This window comes from Rana temporaria, chromosome 5 (assembly GCF_905171775.1).
Source record: "Rana temporaria chromosome 5, aRanTem1.1, whole genome shotgun sequence".
Lineage (NCBI taxonomy): Eukaryota > Metazoa > Chordata > Amphibia > Anura > Ranidae > Rana > Rana temporaria.
Genome location: NC_053493.1, coordinates 303,838,438 through 303,844,437, shown reverse-complemented (window position 1 = coordinate 303,844,437; position 6,000 = coordinate 303,838,438).

Sequence of the window (6,000 nt, the reverse complement as noted above, 5' to 3'; positions counted from 1 at the left end):
AAAACATCACCCGCTTGGGCACCACATGCTTGACCAGACATATGTCGACCTGCCATGCAGTTTGTTGGCAAGCGTACCTCAAAGACCCACACCAAAGAACAAAGCGGACCACCCCTTGCCCCTTATCAGCTGGGATCTCCAACCCCACTATACCTTCAGGCCTGGTACACACGATAGGATTGATCCGTGGATACGGTCCGCCGGACCGTATCCGCGGATAAATTCTCTGGCGGATTTGGATCCGTTGGCATGTACTCACCATCGGATCCAAATCTGCGCGGAATTCAACCGCGGTGACGTGTCGCACCGTCGCCGCGATGATGACGCGGCAACGTGCGCGACGCTGTCATATAAGGAAGTCCACGCATGCGTCGAATCATTACGACGCATGCGAGGGACGGGTTCGGACGGATCGATCCGGTGAGTCTGTACAGACCACCAGATCGATCCGCTGGAGCCGATTCCAGCGGATAGATTTGTTAGCATGTCTACAAATTTTTATCTGCTGAAAATCGGAAATATCCGCGGATAAATATCCGCTGGAACGTACACACCCGGGAATCTATCCGCTGAAACCGATCCGCTGAGATTTTTCAGCGGATGGATCCTCTCGTGTGTACGGGGCCTCAGTCTTCTCTGAAGCCTGCACTGATAGGACTGAAGGTGTAGAATTAGGTGTGTCACAGCCTAGTACATGTGGGCAATCTACTATCGGTACACCGATGGCAGATTGTACCAGGCAAATTTCCCTGCCCCAGCTGCTGCAGTGCCGAAATAAGTTCTCTCCCAGCCATCCACATGCCCAGCGGTTGAATGCTAGCTTAGCTAAATTGCTAGCACTTCAACTGCTGCCTTTTTAGTTGGTAGATTCTGCCCCCTTCCATGAGTTTGTGTAATGTGCGGTAGCTCAGTGGCAAGTTCCCAAACGCCACTTTTTCTCACGGAAGGCGATTTCGTCTCTCTACCGGCATGTGGAAGGCAATGTCCATGCCTTGCTGGACAGGGAGGTCAGTGGTAAGGTGCATATTACTGCTGACTCATGGTCCAGCAGGCATGGACAGGGACGTTACCTATCTTTCACGGCGCATTGGGTGACTCTGCTGGCAGCTGGGAAGGACGCAGGACAAGGTACAGTAGTGTTGGAGGTTGTTGTGCCACCACGCCTCCAAAATGCTACTACTGGTTGTGACACACCTCTCTCCTCCACCCCCTCCTCCTCTTCTTCTTCCTCTTTGGCCTCTTCCTGTGCTGATATGTCCTCGGAACCAGCGGTGCTCCGTAGGCGTTCAAGGGGCTACGCAGATACGCAGGCAAAGCGATGCCATGCGGTGCTTGAGCTGGTGTGCTTGTGGGACAGGAGCCACACTGGGCCAGAGGTTCTGTCAGCTCTGCAGGGGCAGGCTCAGAGGTGGTTGACGCCACGCCAGCTTAAGGCAGGAATGGTGGTTTGCGACAATGGCACCAACCTCCTCTCCGCCCTGCGACAGGGACAACTGACCCATGTGCCCTGTTTTGCTCATGTCCTTAATTTGGTGGTGCAGCGGTTCTTGGGCAAGTACCCGGGTTTACAGGATGTCCTGAAGCAGGCCAGAAAAGTCTGTGTACATTTCCGACGGTCATATAATGCCAGTGCTCGGCTGGCAGACCTCCAAAGGGAATACAACCTGCCCAAGAACCGCCTAATCTGTGACATGCCCACCAGGTGGAACTCTACGTTGGCCATGCTGCAGCGGCTGCACGCGCAGCAAAGGGCCATCAATGAGTATCTGTGCCAATATGGCAGCAGAACTGGGTCAGGGGAGCTTGTTTTTTTTCCCATGCCAGTGGGCCATGATTAGGGATGCATGCACTGTCCTGTCACCATTTGAGGAGGCTACGAGGATGGTGAGCAGTGACAGTGCATGCATCAGTGAGACTGTCCCTCTTATTCACATGTTGGAGCACACACTGCATGGAATAATGGACAGGGCCCTTGAGGCAGAACAGAGGGAGGAAGAGGAGGACTTCCTTACCTCTCAAGGCCACCTTTATCCAGACAGTGTTCCTACTTGCCCACTTAGCACACAGGAAGAGGACGAGGAGGAGGAGGATTGTGTCAGCATGAAGGTGGAGCCTAGCACTCAGCATCAGCAGCAGTCTTCAGGGGATCAATTACAGTCCCAAGGAACCCATGGACTTGTATGTGGCTGGGATGAGGTGGCTGCGGATCCTGTCATCCTCAGTGACCCAGAGGACTCCGCACCGAATGCCTCAGCAAACCTACGTTGTATGGCCTCCCTGATCCTGCAAAGCCTGCAGAAGGATCCTCATATTCGTGCTATCAAGGAGAGGGATCATTACTGGCTGGCAACTCTCCTTGATCCACGTTACAAGAATAAGGTTGCAGACCTTATCTTGCCAGCGCAGAGGGAGCAGAAGATTAAACATCTTCGGGAGGCCTTGCAGAAAGGTCTGTGCAACGCATTCCCAGAGACTGGGGGGGTTACAAAATCCAGGTCCTGGACAACGTGTTGCTGAGGCTTCGGTCAGTCACAGAAGGAGCAGTGGAGAAGGTGGCCGTCTGACCGATGCGTTCAGACAATTTTTTAGTCCGCAGCCCCAAGGTATGACCAGTTCCAGCAACCATCGCCAGTGTCTGTTTTACATGGTGCGGGAATACCTAAGGCAAGATCAGACTTGGACACCTTTCCCACCGAAAACCCTCTGGCTTACTGGGTCTTGAGGTTGGATCACTGGCCAGAGCTTGCACAGTACGCAATTGAGCTACTGGCTTGCCCTGCATCCAGCGTTCTTTCAGAATGCACATTCAGTGCTGCTGGAGGCTTTGTAACTGATCACAGGGTGCGCCTCTCCACCGACTCGGTCGATCGACTGATCTTCATAAAAATTAATCAGGCTTGGATCACCACCAGCTGCCAAGCACCTGATGCTGATGTAACTAAGTATTTGTTTTTGAAATGTCAGATCCCTTCAAGACTGCCTATGCTGATGCTGAGTGACTATCCTGTTATGCTGAGTGACTATCCTTTCCCTCCTTAATGATCATGCTGATAAGCTGTAAGCTTGTAGCTTGTAAGAACATTTTTGGTTCTGGGCACCGCCACCAGTGGCTAAGGCCCAATTTTTCTGCCCCTGTTTAACAGGGGCGTGTAATTACAATTTTTGATGCAATGCTTTGCAGCGGGCTCATTCCTGCGCTCCAACTAGAGTATCTGTGAGGGGTTGCAGTGTTGTGGCACCAGCACCAGTGCCTAAGGCCCAATTTTTCTGCCCCTGTTTAACAGGGGCGTGTAATTACAATTTTTGATGCAATACTTTGCAGCGGGCTCATTTATGCGCTCCAACTCGAGTATCTGTGAGGGGTTGCAGTGTTGTGGAACCAGCACCACCACCACCACCACCAACAAAGGCCCAATTTTCTGCCCCTGTTCAACAGGGGCATGTAATTACAATTCTTGATCTAATATTTCACAGCAGGGCCCATTCCTGTGCCCACCAAGAGTAACTGTGAGGGCTTACAGAGTTGTGGCACCAGCACCACCACCACCACCAAAAAAGGCCCAATATTTCTACCACTGTTCAACAATGGCATGTAATTACAATTCTTGATATAATAATTCACACAGCAGGGCGTTCCAGCGCCCACCGAGACTAACTGTGAGGGCTTACAGTGTTGTGGCAACACCAACACCTAGGGCCCAAATTTCTGCAGAGAATATACGGCAGGCTCCTACTTTCAAACGTCCAACTTACAAACGACTCCTACTTGCAAACGGAAGGAGACAGCAGGAAGTGAGAGGAAATCTACCCCTAGGAAGGGAAATTCTCTTCTGTAAGAGGTGTCTCCTGTCCACTGATGCTTTATCACCAATCCTTGTTTCACTAAAAAACCCACATTTTCAAAACATCATTTGTCATTGGGACAGAAAGTGAATTGCAATCTTCTAAACAGATGCACACAGACAGCAAAACAAATGTTTACAGGGGTGATAACCCTTCTCTATGTTTTCAGAAAAGCTTAAAAATAGATTTCATGGCTGGAGCTACACTTTAAAAAAGTACCAGTTCAAAATTACAAACAGATTCTACTTAACAACAAACCTACAGTGCCTGTCTTGTTTGCACTGCCTGTATAATGCTTTTCAAAGTATATAGGGCCAAGGGGGCTTGTAATGACCTGGGGGGAGTGGGGGGAAACCCATGCTATTTTTCTCAATGATTTTCATCCATATTGCAGGGACCAGACATTACATTAAAGCCGCAAGCAGTTTTAAATTACTTTTTTCTTATAGTAATCTAATTTTGTGCAGGGACAGTTCTAAACACGTGCCACCTCACAGGCATAATATAGACACCCAGCAGGTACGATATTTAAAGGAATTTTTCATTTTTTTTTTTCACTTTAAGCATCATTAAAATCACTGCTCCAAAAAAAAACGACCGTTTTTAAAACTTTTTTTTCCATTGATACATGTTCCCTGGGGCAAGACCCGGGTTCTCAAACCTGTTTTTTGACAATAACTTGCACATAAGACTTTAAAATTAGCACTTTTGAATTTGAACGTTCGAGTCCCATTGACGTTAATGTCAATGGGACTCTAAATGTTCGCGCGAACGTTCGATCCGTTCGAAGGTTCTGGTGCGAACCGAACAGGGGGGTGTTTGGCTCATCCCTATTAGTAATCTTGGGTCATCTTCAAGTGTGACTACTCAGATCAAAAAGGTATATTCCTTGTGTACTTTTGACCATTTCATTTTCTGGTGTGAAGCAACATTTTTACCCTTCACCCCTTTAGAGTTTGTGAAATTGTTGGATTGTTGAGATTGTTGGGGAATTTCCTTTCTTTTTCCTCTCACTCTGAATTAGGATGTCTGGAATTTGCTTGCCTTCTACGAATTCTCCAGAACAGACAATTTCTAAGTCATTTGGAGATCCTTGTGTTAGTTAGTCTTTTAACCACTTGCTTACTGGGCACTTAAACCACCTTCGTTCCCGGAGCAATTTTCAGCTTTCAGCACTCTCACACTTTGAATGTTAATTACTCAGTCATACAACATTGTATCCAAATTAATTTTTTGTCCTTTTTTTCATACAAACAGAGCTTTCTTTTGGTGGTATTTGATTACCTCTGGACTTTTTATTTTTTGCGCTATAAATGAAAAAAGGCGGAAATTTTTTAAAACAAATGCATTTTTCTTAGTTTATGTGATAAAATTTAGCAAAATATAAATTTTTCTTCATAAATTTTGGCCACAATTTATACTGCTACATGTCTTTGGTAAAAAATAACCCAAATTAGTGGATATTATTTGCTCTTTGTGAAAGTTAGAGAGTCTACAAGCTATGGCGCAAATCATAAAAAAATGATCACACCTGTTGTACCGGTGCCTATCTCATTTCTTGGGGCCCTGAACACGCCAGGAAAGTACAAATACCCCCCAAATGACCCCTTTTTAGAAAGTAGACATTCCAAGGTATTTAGTAAGATGCATGATGAGGTTTTTGATGTTGTAATTTTTTCCCACAATTCTTTGCAAAATGAATATTTTTTTTATTTTTTTTCCCCCTCACAAAATTGTCATTGTAATAGGTTATTTCTCTCACATGGCATGTGTATACCACAAATGCCACCCAAAAATACATTCTGCTACTCCTCCTGAGTATGGCGATACCACATGTGTGGGACTTTTTCCCAACCTGACCACATACAGAGCCCCAATATGCAGGGAGCACCATCAGGTGTTCTAGGAGCATAAATTACACATCTAACTTGTTGACTACCTATTACACTTTTGAAGGCCCTGGAGCACCTGGACAATGGAAATGCCCACAAAGTGACCCCATTTTGGAAAGCTAACACCCCAACGTATAATCTATGAGGCATAATGAGTCTTTTGAACGATTCATTTTTTTCCAAACGTTTTTGGAAAATGTGGGGAAAAAATGAAAACGCAATTTTTTTACGCAAAGTTGTCCATTTATAAGATATTGCCAACACA